We start from the raw sequence: 21353 nt of genomic DNA on the forward strand, positions 1-21353 counted from the left end.
TAGTATTATTGTGGGTTAGGAGTTGTTTAAGATTGGGTGGCTGTCTGTAGGCAATGAAAGGTCTTCCTCCCAGAGCTTGAGAAAGAGAACTGTCATTGTCCAGGAGAGGTTGTAGATCTCTGATGATGCGTTGTACTGTTTTAACTTGGGAGCTGTATGTGATGACTAGAGGTGTTCTGTTATTTTCTTTTTTGGGTCTGTCTTGCAGCAAGTTCTCTCTGGGTATAAGTCTGGCTCTGTTGATCTGTTGTCTAACTTCATCTGCTGGGTATTTTAGTTCTGAAAAGGTTTGCTGTAGATCTCTTAGGTGAGAGTCTCTGTCTGTAGAATTGGAACAGATGCGGCTGTAACGTAGTGCCTGGCTATATACAATGGACTGTTTGGTATGTTTGGGATGGTAGCTAGAGGCATGTAGATATGTTTGGCGGTCAGTTGGTTTATGGTATAAGGTGGTGTCTATGCGCCCATCCTGTATTTTTATAGTAGTGTCCAAAAAATGTATTTCTTGCATAGATTGATTCATTGTAAGGTTGATTGTGGGGTGAAAATCATTAAATTTCTGGTGAAAGGTGTCCAGGGTCTGTTGACCATGTGTCCAGATGATAAAAATATCGTCAATGTATCACAGGTACAAGAGAGGTTTGAGTGGGTAGGAGTTTAGGAAACGTTCTAAATCTGCCATGAAGATGTTGGCATACTGTGGGGCCATGCGGGTGCCCATTGCTGTGCCGCTGATCTGAAAGAACAGGTCATCACCGAATTTGAAGTTGTTGTGGCTAAGGACAAATTGGCAGAGTTTGGTGGCAAGGTCCGCTGTGGTTTTATCTGAAATGGTGTTCCTTATAGCTTGTAAACCATCGTTGTGTGGGATGTTGGTATACAGAGATTCCACATCCATAGTAACTAGTATAGTATTGTTGGGAAGATTATTTAAAGATTGTATTTTCCTCAGAAAATCTGTGGTGTCACGTACATAGCTGGGAGCACTGATGGCATATGGTTTCAGAACAGAGTCCATATAACCGGAGACACCCACTGTAATAGTGCCAATACCTGAAATGATGGGGCGTCCTGGATTTCCTGGTTTGTGTATTTTAGGTAGAAGATAGAAAGTTCCTGGTCGAGGTTCTGTTGGTGTGTTGGTGAGGATCTGTTCTTGGATGTGTGGAGGTAGCTCCTTAACAATCTTGTTCAGTTCTTTCTTGTATTCTTGTGGGGGGTCTGAGTCCAATTTTGTGTAAAAGGCGGTATTGGAAAGTTGTCTGTGAGCCTCCTGAATGTAGTCAGTTTTGTTCATGATGACGACAGCTCCACCACTCTCCTATTCCCACCACCCTTCTGAGTAATACCCCTCCCCACCTTCTCACTATATAGAAGGATCTGGCAACTTCTGTTTCAGTGTATCTGAAGAAGTGTGCATGCACACGAAAGCTCATACCAAGAACTAACTTAGTTGGTCTTTAAGGTGCTACTGGAAGGAATTTTTTTATTTTGACTATGGCAGACCAACATGGCTACCTATCTGTAATATGAATAGCATGATTGGTATAAGGCAGGTGCCTTCACTGCATCCCTTTGGGCGCCAGCTTTTGTTTAGACAAGCCTGCCCAATATTTAAAGTGATGCTGAAACATGTTTTAATATGTTTTTAGTTTTAGGGTGATTTTAGTTTTCTGAATGTTTTACATGATTGGTTTTTTAATAAACAATTTTATTGTTTTATATTTTTTGTAAACCACTTTGTGGCTTTCTCTCACAATCAAGCAGTGTATACATTTCATGAAATGAACCAATGAAATTAAGTGTGGGAAGTTGCAGTCAAATATAACTAGCAAGTTTAAGACTAGATAACGCACAAAAGGGTTGAGACCACAGAATTGTATTCGAGACTCAGTTGGCCACCTGGAAGGAAGTTAATTTTCCTGCTTTGTTGATTCTCTTTCACCGTGTGAACTCACCGAGAGAGGACATGCTCAGACCTCACACACAGAAATATCTTTCTTTATTCTGTAAACCCAAGATTTCTACCTGTATTATATCCCACTACGGCACTAGAAATCTGGGAAGGTATCTGTATGAATGTAACACGGCTAGCGAAGGGATCACAGGTGCTCAAGGCAAAACCTAGTTACCGCAAGGATCAAATGTTGACCAATTCTAAAGAAGTTCAATTCAGTAAGTTACATTGACAATGAACGTCGTTTGACAATCTGGACCACCTCCGTCACAGTGAGAGGTCAGCCAGGATCTGGCAAGCAAAGAAAGCCCAAGGTTTCTTCCAGGCTCAAGATCTGCCAAAGAGGGCATGAACTCTGGCTTCCTGTCCAGCCTCAAGTTCACCAGGTGACTAACATTTTGTTTTGCTCTGCACGTCTCAGTTGCAGAGCCATGGTAAGGCTCCTTTCTCCTGGTCTGCACGGAAGGCAAAAGCACATGTGCTTCAGGGACATATAACCAGGCAGGTGTGGAAGTAGCACTGGAAGATGCCATTTTTTTGAAGACCACCACTCAATCCCTGGGAATGGATTGCCAAGACTAATAGAACAGTTGCTCTGAGAACTGCACTATTTACACACACTATTTAACTTTTTGATAGCCAACTCTGCATGTGAGATACATTGGACTAGAAACTGTTATTAAATTTGCTGCAGAGGGACCCTGGAGGAGCTGAGAAGATAATTTATTGTATCATTACTGATTGTTACTGTGTCCCCCTAGAGGCTCACTGAATTGTTACAATTGGTTGGGGAATTTTCCACCTTCAACTAGCAAGGGAACTTTCCACTGCAAAACAAGCCTGACCGTGGAAGTGGCCTTGACTCATAGATAAAGTGTTATGGAGGAAAAGACAACAAGATCGGGCAAAGTTAGAGTCCAACAGACCAGCGCAGCACTGCAACAGCGCAGAGCATCTGCATCTGGCCCTCCTGTTCCACAAGGGGAAGACCCGGCGCAAGCGAGGGCAAAAGGTATGACGGAAGAAGGATTTACTTCAGTTTTAAGTAAAATTTATGAAACCTCAGATAAATTAAGCAAACAAGTTACTGAAGCGACAAATAAAATTGACCAGAACACTATAAGAATAATTTGGGGCAGAAGGTAAACTCAAACACAGAATCTATTGAAAAATTGCTGCAAGAATCTGCATTAAATCAAAAGACAGCTGAGGAAGCGAAAGAAAAAGCAGTGGCTGCAGAGGAAAAAATAACACCGATATGTAGGTAGCTTGGAGACCACCAGTCACAGCTTGGGGACCACCAGGCACTTTTGTCTATGATTGAATTGAAGGAGAAACAAACCAATTTGAGGGTCAGGGCGGTACCTGAACTTGAGAAAGACAATCTAAGTGACTTTTTGACTCAGGAATTTGCAGACTTTTGGAAACTGGACGATAAGCAAGACTTTAAGATAATAAATGCTTTCAGACTTGGAAGAGGAGGGAGAAAGAACAGGGTGAGAGACTGTTTGATCACCCTTCGATCAAAAGAGGAGAGAGATAAAATATTGAGCCTGCATTGCCAGAATACTTTGATAATACACGAATGAAGAGTGGAGATATTTAAGGATATACCGAAACATCTTTTGGACCTTAGGTCTAATTACGGAGATTTGGTGACCCTGTTGAAAGGTAATAGAACCATCTTCAGGTGGGAATTCCCCCAAGGTTTATCTTTTACCTTTAAAGGTAAAAAAATTCAAAATAAGATCAGTGGAGGAGAAAGAAAAATTTCTGAGAGATCACGAAGAAGACCTGCAAAAAGGAGGAGAAAAAGAGCCAAAAGCCTTACGACCAGGGACATTAGACAAGGTACCACCACCTTTGGGATTGGATAAGCTACAGAAAGTGATACCACCGTCAGAACAAGAGGACCTATTGGGAGCAGTCGGAGGAAAAATAATATAAATACACTATGTCTCTGCAACTATTAAGTTGGAATATTCATGGACTTAATTCTCCGGAGAAAAGGAAAAAAGTTTTTCACGTATTGAAAAAGGAACAATTGGACCTAATTTGCCTACAGGAAACACATGTGATAAGGCTACACAGAAAAATACTGATTAATAAGAGATTGGGCCAAGAATTTATTTCATTGGACAAGGTTAAAAAGCGAGGAGTAGTTATTTATGCAAAAGAGAGCCTATCACCGAAATTTGTCTTTAAAGATGAACAAGGAAGAATTAAAGCAATTGAAATTCAAACACAAGGAGAAAATTTTTTGATAGATGGAATATATGCACCGAATGAGGGGAAATCTGAATTTTACAAGAAGCTGCATGAGACTTTGTTGGATTATATGGACTATAACATTATTTTGATGGGAGATATGAATGGAGTGGTATCCACAAACATGGACAAGTCGCAGAGACAGGTAGTTACTAAAGATGGTAGACTACCAAAAACTTTTTTTGAATTGACTGTCAATAAGGATTTGATTGATATTTGGAGAATTAGGAATCCCTTGGGCAGAGAGGGAACCTTCTTTTCTGAAGCCCAAAAGACATGGACAAGAATTGACCAAATCTGGATAACGAGAGGTCTGGCACCTAAGATTCGAAAGGTAGAGATCTGCCCTAAGACGTGCTCCGACCATAACGCTGTGAAAATGAAGATGAAACTAACACCAATTGGTTCCTTCAGATGGAGGATGAATGACACCTTGTTTAGAGATCAAGAGATCATTAAAAAGGCCCAAAAAGCTCTGAGAGACTATTTTGAGATAAACTTGAACACTACCGTGGAAAAAAGAGTAATCTGGGACGCAAGTAAAGCAGTTATGAGGGGGTTTCTGATCCAACAGAATTCATTAAAGAAGAGAGCTCAAAATGAGAAAAAAGAAAAAAAATTGGGAAAAATAAAAGAGGGCGAGAAGAAACTGAGAGTGAAACCCAATTCACAAGAGATTCTGAGAGAAATAAAGTTATATCAAGTGCAATACATGAAGATGATGAATCAGGAAATTGAATGGGAAATTAAACAAATGAGACAAAGAACTTTTGAATCGGCAAATAAATGTGAAAAACTATAACTTGGCAGATAAAAAAAGACAAAAGTTAAATACTATTGTTAATTTGGAGGTGGATGGAAAGAACATTCAGAATCCAGTGGAAATTAGAAAATGTTTCCAGAGGTATTTCAAACAATTATATACACAAGGGCCTCAGAAAGAATTTGACATAGACCAGTTTTTGAAAACAAATGGATTGCAAAAAATTTCCCAAGAAAATAAGATAATGTTGAACTATAAAATTACAGAACAGGAGGTAGAAGGTGCCATTCAGAGTATGCAGTTGGGAAAATCTCCAGGGCCGGATGGATTAACCTCAAAATACTATAGAACTTTGAAGGACTGGATAATTCAACCACTAAAGGAGGTTTGCAATGAAATTCTGGAGGGGGAGAAAGCGCCAGAGTCGTGGAAAGAAGCATATATTACACTTATACCGAAAACGGAGTCTGAAAAGAAACAACTTAAGAACTACCGACCCATATTCCTGTTAAATGTGGATTACAAAATATTTGCTGACATTTTGGCTAAAAGGCTAAAAAAAAGTATTAGGGGAAGAGATACATAAGGACCAAGCTGGCTTTCTCCCAGGCAGGCACTTGTCTGATAACACGAGGAATATAATCAACATTTTGGAGAAGTTGCAAGAGGACATTAACACTAAAGCAGTTTTAATCTTTGTGGATGCTGAGAAAGCCTTTGATAATATTTCTTGGAGTTTTATGAAGAAAAATCTTCAGGGGATGAGGGTCGGTCAAGGGTTTGAAAATGGTATAAGTGCAATTTACTCAGAACAAAAGGCTAAACTAATAGTTAACAATGTGGTGACAGAGGAATTTAAGATTGTGAAAGGGACACGACAAGGTTGCCCAATTTCCCCATCGCTCTTTATTTCGGTCCTTGAGGTTTTGTTAAATATGATTAGAAGGAACCATTTGATCAAGGGTATAAAGGTCGGAGCTAATAATAATAATAATAATTTTTTATTTATACCCCGCCCTCCCCAGCCAAGGCTTACAAGCAATAATAAAAACAAGATGGATGATTACAATTTAAAAACAAAAATAAAATACAACATTAAAATAATGGAACATTAAAATATTCTAAACAATACAAATTGAAAGCCTTCGCAGATGACTTAGTATTGACGTTACAGGAGCCAGAATCTAGTACTAAAAGAGTATTAGAATTGATCCAAGAATTTGGTCATGTGGCAGGATTTAAGCTGAATAAGTTAAAAACTAAAGTTCTTGAAAAAAGCTTAACAACGTTTGAGAAAGAGAGGTTTCAGAATGAGACAGGTTTAACGGTGGTTAAGAAGGTGAAATACTTGGGGATTAATATGACATCCAAAAATGGGAATTTATTTAAAGATAACTATGAAAAATGCTGGGTGGATATCAAAAAGGATTTAGAAATATGGTCAAATCTGAAGCTTTCCTTGTTGGGTCAAATTGCTGCTATAAAGATGAATGTATTGCCAAGAATGCTGTTTTTGTTTCAATCACTACAAATTCTGGACAAAATGGACTGTTTCAAGAAGTGGCAGAGAGACATTTCCAGATTTGTCTGGCAGGGCAAGAAGCCCAGAATAAAATTTAAAATATTAACTGATGCAAAAGAAAGAGGGGGATTTGCCCTGCCAGACTTTAAACTCTATTATGAATCAGCAGCTTTTTGCTGGTTGAAAGATTGGCTGCTTCTTGAGAACACAGACATTTTGGATTTAGAAGGTTTTAACAATATTTTTGGGTGGCATGCATACTTGTGGTACGACAAGGTTAAAGCTCATAAAGCATTTAAAAACCATATTGTCAGGAAAGCATTGTTTAATGTCTGGACAAGATATAAAGACTTACTTGAAAACAAAACCCCAAGGTGGTTGTCACCGATGGAGGCAAAGGCTCAGAAAAAGCTCAATATGGAGGCCAAGTGGCCGAAATATTGGGAAATTTTGGAGCAGGAAGGAGACAAATTGAAATTGCAGAGTTTTGAGAAACTAAAAGATAAAGTGCGAGACTGGCTTCACTATTACCAAATAAGAGAGGCCTATAATTTAGACAAAAAAAATGGCTTCCAGGTGGAAAAATCAAAGTTGGAAACAGAACTGTAAGATCCTAAAACAAAGATGCTTTCAAGAATGTATAACTTGCTGTTAAAATGGAACACTCAGGACGAGACGGTTAAATCTGCTATGATTAAATGGGCACAAGATGTTGGACATAACATTATGTTTGCTGACTGGGAACAGTTGTGGACCACAGGTATAAAATTTATGGCATGTAATGCCCTAAGAGAGAATATCATGAAAATGATTTATAGGTGGTACATGACCCCAGTCAAGCTTGCAAAAATCTATCATTTACCCGATAATAAATGTTGGAAATGTAAAGAAACTGAAGGTACATTCTTTCACCTTTGGTGGACGTGCCCAAGGATTAAGGCTTTCTGGAAAATGATCTATAATGAAATGAAAAAGGTATTTAAATATACCTTCCTGAAGAAACCAGAGGCCTTTCTTCTGGGCATTGTCGGCCAATTGGTGCTAAAGAAGGATAGAACTTTCTTTATGTATGCTACAACAGCAGCAAGAATACTTATTGCAAAGTACTGGAAGACACAAGATTTACCCACTCTGGAAGAATGGCAGATGAAGGTGATGGACTATATGGAATTGGCAGAAATGACTGGCAAAATCCGAGACCAGGGAGAAGAAATGGTGGAGGAAGATTGGAAGAAATTTAAAGACTATCTGCAGAAATACTGTAAAATTAATGAATGTTAAAATGATGTTGGACTGAAAAGAAGTGGCTTTGGTAATAAGGTTAATAAGAATAGGTAAATATAGATAGTTATACGGATGAAAATGTATAGTTATAATAGGTTAAGTTATAGAGCAAAGTTAAATGAAAGAGGGTAAGGATTTGCTGAAAAGACTTGGAAAACGGGAATACAAAAGGGGAGGTATGAGGAGGTCAAGGAAATAAGAAAATGAGATCAAAGATGCTGAAAAATGGATTTATTCTTTTTTAAATATCTTTTTTCTTCTTCTTTTTCCTATTTCTTTTTTTCCTTCTTTCTATGTTGCCTTTTTGTCAACTTTCTTGTTAGCTTGTGTTTCTTAGTTTTTGTTTGTTTTTTCTTTATGTGTATTTTTTTGTATAATCTCAATAAATATTCTTTTAAAAAAAAGGAAGATGCCATTTTTTGAAGTCGTACCTGGCTCAAAGCATCCAAGTGGCGAGAGAAACCCCTTAAGCGCCACAGCCTCAACCCAGAAGCAGCCAGCCAGCAGCTCCCACACCAAACAAGTCCACCCTCCAGCCTCCCTCACCTCAGCTCCGCGCATGGGATGCTGCCACCATGATAATAAAATTTCAACATGTTGAAATTCAGCGGGGGAGGGGGGAAGCATGTGAGACCCATTTCCACTAGCGAATGAGGTTTTGATCTGGGGAGTGCAAACCACATGCCAAGAACTGAAACATTCAGTTACACCCTAGAAGCCACAGGAAATTTCTTCACAGATTTTATGGGCTCTTAACTTAGCTTGGCAGATTTTGCAGGACTGTACTAGGAACATAGTAAATTATATGGAGTCAAGAGAGCTGATCCATCTAGTGCAGTATTGCCTATAATAACTAGCAATGGCTTGCTAGGGCTGTCTTCCTGCCCTATCTTGAAATACCAGGGATATACAAGGCAGATGCTCTACTCCTAAGCTGTGGCCTTTCTGTGCAGTATAATATGCTAAAGAGTAAACGGAGTACTAGGAGCACCAGACCCATGTTGATAACCAAAGCTGGTCCTGTTCTGGCCTGTCAGAAACAAACCTTGCAGCTTCCTTAATGTAAGAAACTAAGACAGCTTATACGTTTGCTGTAAAATGTCATGCGTATTGAAGGCACTACAGAAAAACCACCGAAGCTCAGTAGTAAAGCAGCTCTTGTCACTTCAATCTACAGCTAAGAGTCCTGATTTGTGAAAGCTGGCCTGGGAGCTGTTTTGGCAGAAGGGTGAGGGCTAAATACCTGGGGGGAAAGAAGTTACAAGCACCATCCAGTTTGTGCAGAATATCAGCATGTAGGGCGAGTGGACTCTAGACTCGTCCCTGGAAATACCAGCGTGATGGGAATTAGGGACACAACAAAAGCTGAACAAACTGCCCCGTGATCTTTGGACGGAGGGCGGTACATAAATTTAATGAAAAGCAGCCAAAGGGGCCCCATCTCGGTCAGCCTCACGCTCTCCACTAGATGCCCCAATGTGAAGAAACCCACAGGCAGGACCTGTAAGGAGAAGCAAAGGCAACTCTCTCCCCCCCCCTCACAATTCTCAGGTAGGCAACATATGGAAGGAAGGACCAAGAAGCCCAGAGATTTCCCTCTCCCGCCTGGCTTCCTTCTCCAATAGCTGCCTTTCCCCAGCTGCCACCTTCCCCCAGGCGCCTTAGGCGACAGGCAACTTTCACGAGGGGCAAGAGTCATAGTTTTTTCTTTGTCTTTTCTGCAAGATATGCATGGATCCTGGCTAGGGAGTTCATGTCGCACGTGACACGGGAGCCCAAAACAAAGCCTGCAAAGGGGAGGTGGATTGGGGATGTGACAGTGTGAGAAGAATGCAGAACCAGAGGAAGCTGCAATGGCGAGGCAAGGATGGAAACCAATAATAATAATAATAATAATAACGTAGTGTTGTTCACAGGGCAACGAGGAGATGTAACATCGCACGAGGCACTCACTTGCCCCCCCCACAAGAGGGGAGGGTTTCGGTGGAGACTTATTATTATTAATAATAATCAGTGCTTTTTTCTAAAAAAAAATGTTTAGGGGGTACTCTCATTTTCCCACTCATATGCAAATACTGCCCCTCAATGAAGCCAAACTTAGATTCACAACATGTTTAGAGGTATGCGTACCCCTACACCCCCCCAGAAAAAACCACTGTATATAAGTATGCAATTTATTAAACATCTAAAAGTATACTAAGCACAATGCAAAAAATAAGAATGGGCTGCCTCTACCCAAAGATTTTAATCTTCAAAATTCAAGCAAAGGGCCAGTGCTTTTTTTTCTAAAAAAAAAATAATGTTTAGGAGTACTCTCATTTTCCCACTCATATTGAAACACTGCCCCTCAATGAGGCCCAACTTGGATTCGCAAAATGTTTAGAGGCAGTGCTGGATTTACATATAAGCTAAACAAGCTGTAGCTTAACGTCCCACTCTCTTGCGGGGCCCCCCAAAAAATTAAAGGGTGGAAAAATTGGATGTACATTTCCAAAATATAAGATAAAAACAAAAAAAATGAAACCGACATACAGCAACGGCGTTTTGTGTTGTGTAGTCTCCTATTTGTTCTGTCCAAACGGCTTTGGATACCTGCTAGGCCTATAAATTACCATATTGCATCTATTCAACAAAAAAACGGCGACAATTTGTTTTTGACAAAGAGCCCCGTTACCTTCAGGCGCTGAGGGCCTCCTCCAACCTCAAGGCGGCCCTCTTTGGCGGTATGCGCAGCCCCCCCCCCCCGAAAACCCACTGTGTAGTTACTGGTTATTATTGATTCCCACGAATAATATTCTTGCCTTCCCCCCTCACGCATTGGGGGGGGGAGGGGGGCCCTGGCGGCGGAGCCTGAGGCCTGAGAAGCGGCTTCTTCGCGGGCGCCGAGGCCTCCCTCCCCTCCCCCGCCGGGACCCCGCTCCTCCTGCCCCCCGCCGCCTCCGCCTCACCTTCGTCGGCACCGCGCTGGGCCTCGGGTCCCGCCTGCGCGGAGGGAGAAGAAGACTCAAGCCAAGGCCGCCGCGCTGCTCCTTCCTCTCCCGCCTCGCCTCCGACGCGGCCGCCGCTCTGAGGGGAACAAGCGACGCGGGGGGCGGCGCGGCTCTGCGCATGCGCGCCCGGGGGTTCCCGGATGGGGACGAGGGGAAAGGGCCGCTGCGCGTGCGCGAAGGGCGAAAGGAGCCGCCGGGCAGAGGCGGGAAAGGGACGGAGCATGCGCGGGGAAAAAAGCCACGCACGCGCAGGCGGAGAGACCGCAAAGAGGCCCCCGGAGGCTTCCGGATCCCGCAGGTCTCTTCGTCAGGGGCTAAAACCGGGGGTCAAAATGCAACAACGCCGCCTTCTAACTTTGTGGGGGTTTTTGCTGCGAGGATTGGTGCTGCTCCGATATATATTGCTTATGGCTCAGCCATATGCAAAGGGATATGTATATATATATATAGAGAGAGAGAGTTGTTGTCGTTTAGTCGTGTCCGCCTCTTCGTGACCCCCTGGACCAGAGCATGCCAGGCCCTCCTGTCTTCCACTGCCTCCCGCAGTTTGGTCAAACTCATGCTGGTAGCTTCAAGAACACTGTCCCACCATCTCATGTAAAAACACCAGGCAGGCCCCACGAATAACCTAGTTGTTTAGTTGTATCTGAAGAAGTGTGCATGCACACGAAAGCTCATACCAAGAACTAACTTAGTTGGTCTTTAAGGTGCTACTGGAAGGAATTTTTTAATTTTGACTATGGCAGACCAACACGGCTACCTATCTGTAACTAGTTGTTTAGTGGTTTAGTCGTGTCCGCCTCTTCGTGACCCCCTGGACCAGAGCACGCCAGGCCCTCCAGTCTTCCACTGCCTCCCGCAGTTTGGTCAAACTCATGCTGGTAGCTTCGAGAACACCATCCCACCTTCTCGTCCTCTGTCCCCTTCTCCTTGTGCCCTCCCAACATCTTTCCCAACATCAGGGTCTTTTCCAGGGAGTCTTCTCTTCTCACGAGGTGGCCAAAGTCTTGGAGCCTCAGCTTCAGGATCTGTCCTTCCAGTGAGCATTCAGGGCTGATTTCCTTCAGAATGGAGAGGTTTGATCTTCTTGCAGTCCATGGGACTCTCAAGAATCTCCTCCAGCACCAGAATTCAAAAGCATCAATTCTTCGGCGATCAGCCTTCTTTAAGGTCCAGCTTTCACTTCCATACATCACTACTGGGAAAACCATGGCTTTAACTGTAGGGACCTTTGTTGGCAAAGTGATGTCTCTGCTTAGAGACCAACTAAATTTGTTCTTGGTATGAGCTTTCGTGTGCATGCACACTTCTTCAGATACCTGTCAGGGTACAGTGGTACCTCTGGATGCGAACGGAATCCGTTCCGGAGCCCCGTTCGCATCCTGAAGCGAATGCAACCTGTGCGGGTCGCGATTCGCCGCTTCCGCGCATACGTGTGACATCATTTTGAGCATCTGCGCATGCGCGAGCGGCAAAACCCAGAAGTAATGCATTCCGTTACTTCTGGGTCGCCGTGGAGTGGAGCCTGAAAACACTCAACCTGAAGCATATTTAATCCGAGGTAGGACTGTATTTCATACCAAGAACAAACTTAGTTGGTCTCTAAGGTGCTACTGGACAATTTTTATATATACCGTATTTTTTGCACCATAACACTCACTTTTTTCCTCCTAGAAACTAAGGGGAAATGTCTCTGTGTTATGGAGGGAATGCCTACGGATGGCGGGGGGGATCTGCTGCAGTCGTGAGCAGGTGATCCATGGTTCCCCTTCCTTTCCTCCTCTGTGGCTCGCTTTGAAACAGCAAAGCGGGAGAAGAGCCGCTGAGTGGGGAGGAGAGAGGGACAGAGAGCCTGCTTGCTTTAAAGGAGCAAAGCGGGAGAGGAGAGGAGCCGCTTACACGGGTCACCCCAAATTCACCAGCAGATCACATAGCATGTCCATGGCTACAGCTTGCTCCAAAAAAATCACGCACCCACTATTGCCTGGGGCCGCAGTGGTGCAAAAACGTGGTTACAAAGCATGGATCCACATGGATCCTCAGGATTTTTGCATTGGGCTACCCCAAACTCACTGTCAGATCACATGTCTGTGGCCACAGCATGAACCACAAAAATCATACATCTACTGTTTCGTTTAGAATATTTTTTTTTCTTGTTTTCCTTCTCTAAAAACTACATGCGTGTTATGGTCGGGTGCGTGTTATAGAGCGAAAAATACGGTATATATATTTCTATTGCGTCAGACCAACACGGCTACCTAACTGAATCTAGGTTTGCAAAGGTTTCTATTCTAAAAGCATGAAAATCAGTAAAGCTCACCTGCCCAGCTCCCAACTGAGCCTCGTGCAAATCCCCTGCAACAGCCTCCTCCTGTTTTTCACCAGAAGATGAAAGGCAGACTCCATCTGTCCTCACCCAAGATATTGCGGGGGCGTGGGGTGCCGTTCTTTTCTTAACATGACAAGAAAAAGATGTTCCCCGCATGGTCAAGGTGACACGATTCGTACGTGGAAATAAACACACCCACAATCTAAACCAGGCATAGGCTTTGGGATCCGTCAGATTCTGGGAGAAACAGCCTCATCTAACCCAGTGTTTCCCAACCGGTGTTCCGCGGCACACTACTGTGCCGTGAGACATTGGCTGGTGTGCCGCGGGAGGGAGGCGGGCGAGTCGGGCGGTGAGAGGCGGCGGCGGCGAGGATCCGCGTCGAGCCGGGGGCGGCTCCGCGGTGGTGGTGCCGAGCGGCGGGGCAGGGCGTGCAAAAGGGAGGAGCGCGAGACAGCGGAGGAGGAGGAGGCCGGCATGTCCGGGCAGCAGCAGCAACAACAGCAGCAGCAACTCCCGGCGACGGCTCCTCAAGCCCCGCCGCCGCCCCCTCCTCCGCCCGCTATCGCCGCCACCACTACAACAGCCGCCGCCGCCTCAGTTGCCGCCGTCCCCCAGTCCCTCGCTCTGCTGCCTCCTCCCACCCCCAAAGCTTGGAGGTTCCCCGGCAAGGGGGAGGGAAAAAACTTTCACTTTCGTGCGTCCCTCCCGGCGTGACGCTGCGCACTGACGTCACGGGGCGGGGCTTTAATGGTGGTGTGCCGCGAGATTTTTTTTCAGTAAACAGGTGTGCCGTTGCCCAAAAAAGTTTGGGAAACACTGATCTAACCAACATGCTAATTAATGCACAAAGGGGTTAATGCCAGAGAGTCAACTGTCCTGCCAGGCTTAGCTCAATTAGGTAATCCAAGCTTTTGTTCCTTTTCAGTCTACCAGAGCAGCTCAACATGTAAAGTGATTTTGAGCCGGTTATTGCAGCTCAGACCGCATGGCTCCTACAAGTCATTCTTGTGTCCCTATAGCAGGGGTCTGCAACCCGCGGCTCCGGAGCCGCATGTGGCTCTTTTACACCTTTGCCGCGGCTCCAGGGTGGATACTAGCGAGGGGAGGAGGCGCATTGTGCGCCCCGACACTCCCTACTGTGGTGGGCGCTGTACTGGCTGTGACGTCGCATGGGGGCGTTGCGTACGTTCGTCACACACCGTCCCAACATCACTTGCCCGCCCGCCTGCTACATTGTAACGGGCATGTACGCTGGTCACTGCATTGAAAGGGGGCATGTATGCTGGTCACTGTTTTGAAGGGGAGTGAAGAACACACACACCAAAAAAGGTAACTTGTTAATTTAACATTTATTTCTATGAGGAGGAGTAATTCTAAGGGGTCAAACAAAGAAATAATAAAAAAGTGACAAAAAAGTTATTTTTATAATGACGAGTTTTGCGGCTCCCAGATTTTTTTTTCTTCGGAAACGGGTCCAAGTGGCTCTTTTTGTCTTAAAGGTTGCAGACCCCTGCCCTATACCAATAATTTAGGAACTTTCATCACTAAGCCAAGTTTTACTGCCTTTGTGTTTTCTGAATGCTGTATGGAAAAGCACATGAATCTGATCTTTGGAGAGTTTGGAAGTACAGTGGTGCCTTGCAAGACGAAATTAATTCGTTCCACGAGTTTTTTCGTCTTGCGAAGCACGAAATCCCATAGGAATGCATTGAAATTCAATTAATGCGTTCCTATGGTCAAAAAAAGCCCAAACAAAGCCAAATTTGGTACAAGAAGAGTTTATTAAGTGCTCTTTAAAGTCACACATACTGTAAAGAGCATTTCAAAAATTGAAGGAACAATAAATTAAGTTTCTAAACATGACAGAAAAACATTTAAAAATCAACAAAGTGTACAGTACATTTTCTAAGACTCTGGGGGACAACTCAAAGAAGGTTCCTCTTCCACTCTTTGCTTCTTGCTGAAGAACCCCCTCCCCAACTGTTCCCCCAGCCGCCCACCACACAGAAATTCAAATCCAGATTTTTTTAAAAAACACAGCAGAGTGGCCCAATGGTCACAGAAAATCATAAAAATGCAGAAAAAAACCAAACAAGCTTCCAGATTCTTGCAACCCCCTCCTCAACTGTTCCCCCAGCCACCCACCACACAGAAATTCAAATCCAGATTTTTTTTTAAAAAAACAGCAGAGTGGCCCAATGGTCACAGAAAATCATAAAAATGCAGAAAAAAACACAAGCTTCCAGATTCTTGCAAACCCCTTCCCAACACCAAGTCCTTGAATTCCAAACACCCCAACCCAAAATCCAAAAACCCCCCAAAAAAGTTTTAAAAGTTTAAAAGAAGTTTTGGAAAAGCTTCAATAATCACCAAAGTCTTCAAAAACCTCAAAAAAGGCTACCACACTGCATTCTATGAGTTGCTCCTCGAAGTCAAGTCGCAGCTGTATTAACAGTGTTAAGAAAAAGGAAACAAACTTGCAAGACGTTTTCGTTTTTCGTCTTGCGAAGCAAGCGCATAGGGAAATTCGTCTTGCGAAGCAGCTCAAAAAACAGAAAACCCTTTCGTCTAGCGAGTTTTCCGTCTTGCGAGGCATTCGTCTTGCGGGGCACCACTGTAAACCATTTCTAACTCAACAAACATGCTAAGGGAGGTGGGACGTTGTGGAACTCACAAAGCCATATTTAAAAGGTCCAGCAGCCCATATTTCCATGCTTTATTTTTGCTGCGTGTTTTGTGATTTTAAATTGCTGTTCTCTTACCAAAGAGTGTCATGAATTCTACTCAGTATTGATCCAAAGCAGAACTCCAACGTATAGTTAGCAGAGTAAAAATTTAAACATGCTGCAGGATTCCCCAAAAAGAGACCAGAGGCAATTAATATTTCATCCAAGAGAGCTTTACTGCTACTGAAGGCAAACGAGCATAATGGTCACAAATTCCATACATTCAGGATTGGTCATGTTCATAAAAAATCTAGTTGCAGCAGACTTAACTTAAATTTCTAATAAGACAAAAACCTTAACACTATATAAAGAACACCACACCAGAAGGAAAGATAGAAAAGAGAGCAAAACCTAGGCTCCTTCTGGCCTATTATTATAGTCAGCATTGCATTGAAGAAGAGATAACAGGCTCAGTTTAAGCCAGCTGTACTCAGCTTCTCTGAAGCAACAACCCAAACATCAGGAACCTTCTGCTTGTTTCTTTCACACAGAGAAACCTCCAGAACCCTCTTGAATTAATTAGAATAGGAAAGACATCGGATCAATACTTTCTGTACCAAGAAATGCAAACTGACCAAGAGCACTTGTCCCAAACTTGGATCTTGGCATCCAGGGAATTCTCCTTTCTAGATGCCTATTTGGTCCTTGCCCCCAACACAGATCCCAAAAGCCACTGAGGAAGATCACCCATGATCAAAATGCATCTGATTGTTTATTTTACATAAAGTGATCTGCCTTGCCTTTTTGCTTCAGAGGGGCTAATAGCAGCTGTAGCCTTTTACAGTTTTCTAATGAAATTAGGGACGCGGGTGGCGCTGTGGATTAAACCACAGAGCCTAGGACTTGCCAATCAGAAGGTCAGCGGTTTGAATCCCCGCAATGACGGGGTGAGCTCCCGTTGCTCGGTCCCTGCTCCTGCCCACCTAGCAGTTCGGAAGCATGTCAAAGTGCAAGTAGATAAATAGGTTCCACTCCAGCGGGAAGGTCAACGGCGTTTCCGTGTGCTGCTCTGGTTCGCCAGAAGTGGCTTAATCATGCTGGCCACAGGACCCGGAAGCTGTATGCCGACTCCCTTGGCCAATAAAGCGATATGAGCGCCGTAACCCCAGAGTCGATCACGACTGAACCTAATGGTCAGGGGTCCCTTTACCTTTACTTAATGAAATTATACCTGCAAACTTTTGAGTAACCAGCGCCCTGTTTTTAGTGTTATAAAGTGCATCTGCCACAACAGATTACAAAAGTTAAAATCTGTTAAGGCGCTGTCGTAATTTGTATTGTTCAACCTTTTGAATATTATGCATCCCAAATTGCTGGGTGCTTCCTTAGGGTCAAAGTGCTAGCTATGCAAAACTTGCACTGGCTAGAACTAGAAACTAAATAGAGAGTGTCTCAGAGAGGGTTTGCATCTTGGCTATGTTAAGCTGGCTTTGCTCTGCCTGCACAGCTCATCTATTTTTTTTAAATTTAATAATCTTTTATTATGTTTTATCAATAGAAAAATTCAGAAAAATACAAAAACAGAAAAATACAAAATTACAAAATACAAAGATACAAACATTAAACACAAAAAAGAAAAGGAAAAAACACATATAAAAGAAAACAAAACTCCCTCTTTTTTTATTTCTCATCTTTAGTTAACTTATTTTCCTGACTTCCTCACGCCTCCCTTTTTGTATCCCTTTTAAAAATTAGTTCAGCAAATTCATATCCAATTTAGCTTATCTATTATCAATCCCATCTTACATTTTACCTTGTTGCTAGAACCCCTTCAGTTCATTTCAACGTCATCAGCATTCAGAAATTTTACAATGTTTCTGTAAATAAATTTTAAATTTCCTCCAATCTTCTTCCACAAGCTCTTCTCCCTGGTCTCGGATTCTGCCAGTCATTTCCGCCATCTCCATATAGTCTATTAGTTGCATTTGCCATTCTTCCAAGGTGGGTAACTCTTGTGTCTTCCAGTGCTTTGCAATAAGAATTCTTGCTGCTGCTGTAGCATACATAAAGAAAGTTCTATCCAACTATGCCCAGGAGAAAAGCCTCTGGTTTCTTCAGGAAAGTATATTTAAATACCCTTTTCATTTCATTATAGATCATTTCCCAGAAAGCCTTAATCCTTGGGCACGTCCACCATAGGTGAAAGAATGTGCCTTCAGTTTCCTTACATTTCCAACATTTATTATCAGGCAAATGATATATTTTTGCAAGCTTGACTGGAGTCATGTACCACCTGTACATCATTTTCATAATATTCTCTCTTAAGGCATTACATGCCGTAAATTTTATACCTGTGGTCCACAACTGTTCCCAGCCAGCAAACATAATGTTATGTCCAACATCTTGTGCCCATTTAATCATAGCAGATTTAACCATCTCGTCCTGAGTGTTCCATTTTAACAGCAAGTTATACATTCTTGAAAGCATCTTGGTTTTAGGATCTAACAGTTCTGTTTCCAACTTTGATTTTTCCACCTGGAAACCATTTTTTTATCCAAGTTATAAACCTCTCTTATTTGAAAATAATGTAACCAGTCTCGCACCTTCTCTTAGGTGATAGCCACCTTGGGGTTTTACTCTCCAAAAAGTCTTTGTACCTTATCCAGACATTAAACAATGCTTTCCTAACAATATGGTTTTTAAATGCCTTATGTGCTTTTACCTTGCCATACCACAAATATGCATGCCACCCAAATATGTTGTCATACCCTTCTAGATCCAAAATATCTGTATTCTCAAGAAGTAGCCATTCCTTCAGCCAGCAAAAAGCTGCTGACTCATAATAAAGTTTAAAGTCTGGCAGGGCACACCCCCCTCTGTCTTTAGCATCAGTAAGAATTTTAAGTTTTATTCTGGGCTTTTTGCCCTGCCAGACAAATCCTGCACAGCTCATCTTTTCTCCCCAGCGTGATTCAGAGAAGTCGGCACAACAGCACTTTCTAGCATTTTTTAGTTTTGCCAGCCTGGTGCTGAAGGGAGTCAGCCTCAGCTTATCCCCAAACAATGAGGTCCCTTTTCCTTTCGCAACTCCTTTTCCTTCTTTCTTAGCTCCAGGAATCAGAATGCAGAACTCTTGAAAACTCATTGGATTTGTGTGCAATCCTAGTGACAAAGGTGTACCAGCAAGCCTGCTCCTTCAGAGGGAGTGTGACCGCATCCCAAACCGGTCACTTGCCTGTTTCCAAAACGTGGGAGTGCCATAGCATCTGGGGGGCAACCATGCCTTTGTCATGCTCCTTGACAGGGATGGGCGCTTAGCTAAAGCCCCTCACCCCACCTCTGTTTCCATGCCAGACACCTTGCAGCAAAGTCAGGGAATTTGTAAGCAGCAGGTGGTTTGGGGACCTGGAGAGCCGATGCCAAGGGAGCCCAAGTTCTCCTTCAGAATGCTCAAGCACAGCAGAATGAAAAGCCCGCTTGGCAGGCCGGACCCCTGAGAGGCCACTTCCAAATGGATTGCTTTATTTTTAAAAAAGCCTTTCATTTTATTCATTGGTTTATTTGTAGCCTAACCTGCTACTTTTATAGCTTCAGGCATGTATGCATGTATTTTTAAATGGAGAAAGGGAGGCTTTGTGAACTGCAACGTAAAATGTTCCTAAAATATAAACTGCGCCAAGGTTAGATCCCCTCAGTTGTTTTCTCGCTGCCTGCTAAATGCCAAGGTTAAGAGGCTTAGCTCAGCAGCTGCTGAATATGGAGATAGGCAGGCATGAAAACGTCAGGCTCACCTTAGATGAAGGAACACTATGAATCCTCACGGCTCACACTCTTCCTCGGTCCCCTTCCCACCTTCCACACCAGGATTTGTCCCCCCTGAGCTTCATTCATAGTTATTTGCATCCTTCCGTCTCAAGAGACAATGGAGTGCGCCTCTGGGGGTGAAGTCAGAGACGCTGCTGGGTCAGCTCAATGGGCTATTTAGTTCAGCATCCTATTCTCGCAGGGGCAACAAGATGCTTGGGGGAAACCAGCAAACGGGGCGTGAAGGCAAGAGCCCTCTCTCCTCCTGCGGCTTCCAGCAACGGGCATTCAGAAGCCATGCTGCCTCCAACCATCCTGGCGAGGAGCCATCTCCTCCATCCGTTCCTCCAGTCGTCTTTTAAAGCCATCGAGGTTGTCAGCTTGCCCAAAGAGGCTCGTTGCTTTGTGTGCTGCGCATCCAAAGTGTTGGGATACTGCCAGGGAGACAAAGTCCATCATGGCCCCAAGCCGTCTGCCGGACGATCCATCGATCTCCCGTAGGCACGCAGTATCAGCAATTAGTAACATGAGTTTCCAGAAAATATCTTGCCACATTCCAGAGCTCATGCACACTCCGTCAGCAGATAATGCACAGCAAAAGTCGCACTCAGGGGAGCATTATTTACAAGTTTTATTCAGCGTTGATCAGAACAAAGAATAGCAGACTCTGTGACTCACAGCCTGCTCCCTTTTAAGGTGGAACGGAAATATCCTAACACAAAGTGCCTACATTTCTCCTGCATGGGGAATTTGAAATAACTATAAAAAGTGGCACTAAGAGGCACTCCTTTCCCCACTTGTTGGTACTTTCAAGAAGGTCCAAAGCAGGTGTCTGGAGACACATTTCACAACATGTATCAAAGGAGATATCCGATTTTTAATACCCCTTTTAAAAAGTATTTTAGTATGCAGCATGCCTCCCCAAGGTCCGAGCTGTGTGAGGTTCCAGGTGCTTCCCCAGGGTTCGCGTTTCCTTTGGAAATGAGGCACAGCAGAGACTGTGGTGTCTTTAGGATATACGGTTTATTTACACAGACACACACACACACCGATCCTACAATGGAGTGGCTCACAGCATCAGCACCCAGAAGGCCTTGCTTCTCTCATTGTCGTAAAATCACAGAATTGAATAGTTGAAAGGGACCAAGGGTCATCCAGTCCAACCCCCGGACATACAGGAATGACGACGTCACCATAAAGGCCCTCACGGTGCCTCACCACAGGATGGGGGTGAGTGCAGAAGGTGGAGAAACCAGCAGCTGAGCAAGGGCTAAGCCCAGGAAGCCCTTCTGCATTCAGCAGCGGCAGCAGAGACAGCCCCACAGTGCTCTTTAGCTGCAGCTTCTCCCCCTTCCTGACCTCCATGTATCAGCTGAGGCTCCCTCTGCAAGCCATCCCACCCCCACCCCCACCCCAAGGCCAGGAAGAGGAGCTCTTCCAGGTGACATGGTGCTTCACCAAGCCAAATGAAACCCACCCACCTTCAAAAATCACAACATATAATAATAATAATTTAATAATTTATTATTTATACCCCGCCCATCTGGCTGGGTTGCCCCAGCCAATCTGGGCGGCTTCCAACAAAGTATTAAAATACAGTAGTCTGTTAAACATTAAAAGCTTCCCTAAAGAGGGCTGCCTTCAAATGTCTTCTAAAAGTCTGGTAGTTGTTCTTCTCTTTGACACCTGGTGGGAGGACGTTCCACAGGGTGGGTGCCACTACCGAGAAGGCCCTCTGCCTGGTTCCCTGTAACTTGGCTTCTCGCA

General features: G+C 43.8%; 1 protein-coding gene and 1 long non-coding RNA gene across 3 annotated transcripts in view; both read right to left on the reverse strand.

Moving 5' to 3' along the window:
* The window catches only part of ZNF638 (zinc finger protein 638), an 84035-nt gene that overhangs the window by 47964 nt on the left and 14718 nt on the right, over positions 1-21353 (reverse strand). Inside the window, exon 1 of one of the 2 annotated variants that reach the window (XM_082236245.1) lies at positions 10743-10865. The exons of the other annotated variant lie outside the window; for it this stretch is intronic. The gene's annotated coding sequence lies outside the window, so the exon portion shown is untranslated. Of the gene's footprint in view, positions 1-10742; positions 10866-21353 lie in introns of those variants that run through there. 2 annotated transcript variants of the gene reach the window in all.
* On the reverse strand, positions 16000-17293 carry LOC309540597. The gene is made up of 2 exons (XR_014223376.1): positions 16999-17293; positions 16000-16630 (listed from the first exon to the last, which is right to left on the reverse strand). It is a non-coding gene; the product is annotated as an uncharacterized lncRNA (long non-coding RNA).

Source organism: Podarcis vaucheri, assembly GCF_965113315.1.
Source record: "Podarcis vaucheri genome assembly, chromosome: 9".
Lineage (NCBI taxonomy): Eukaryota > Metazoa > Chordata > Lepidosauria > Squamata > Lacertidae > Podarcis > Podarcis vaucheri.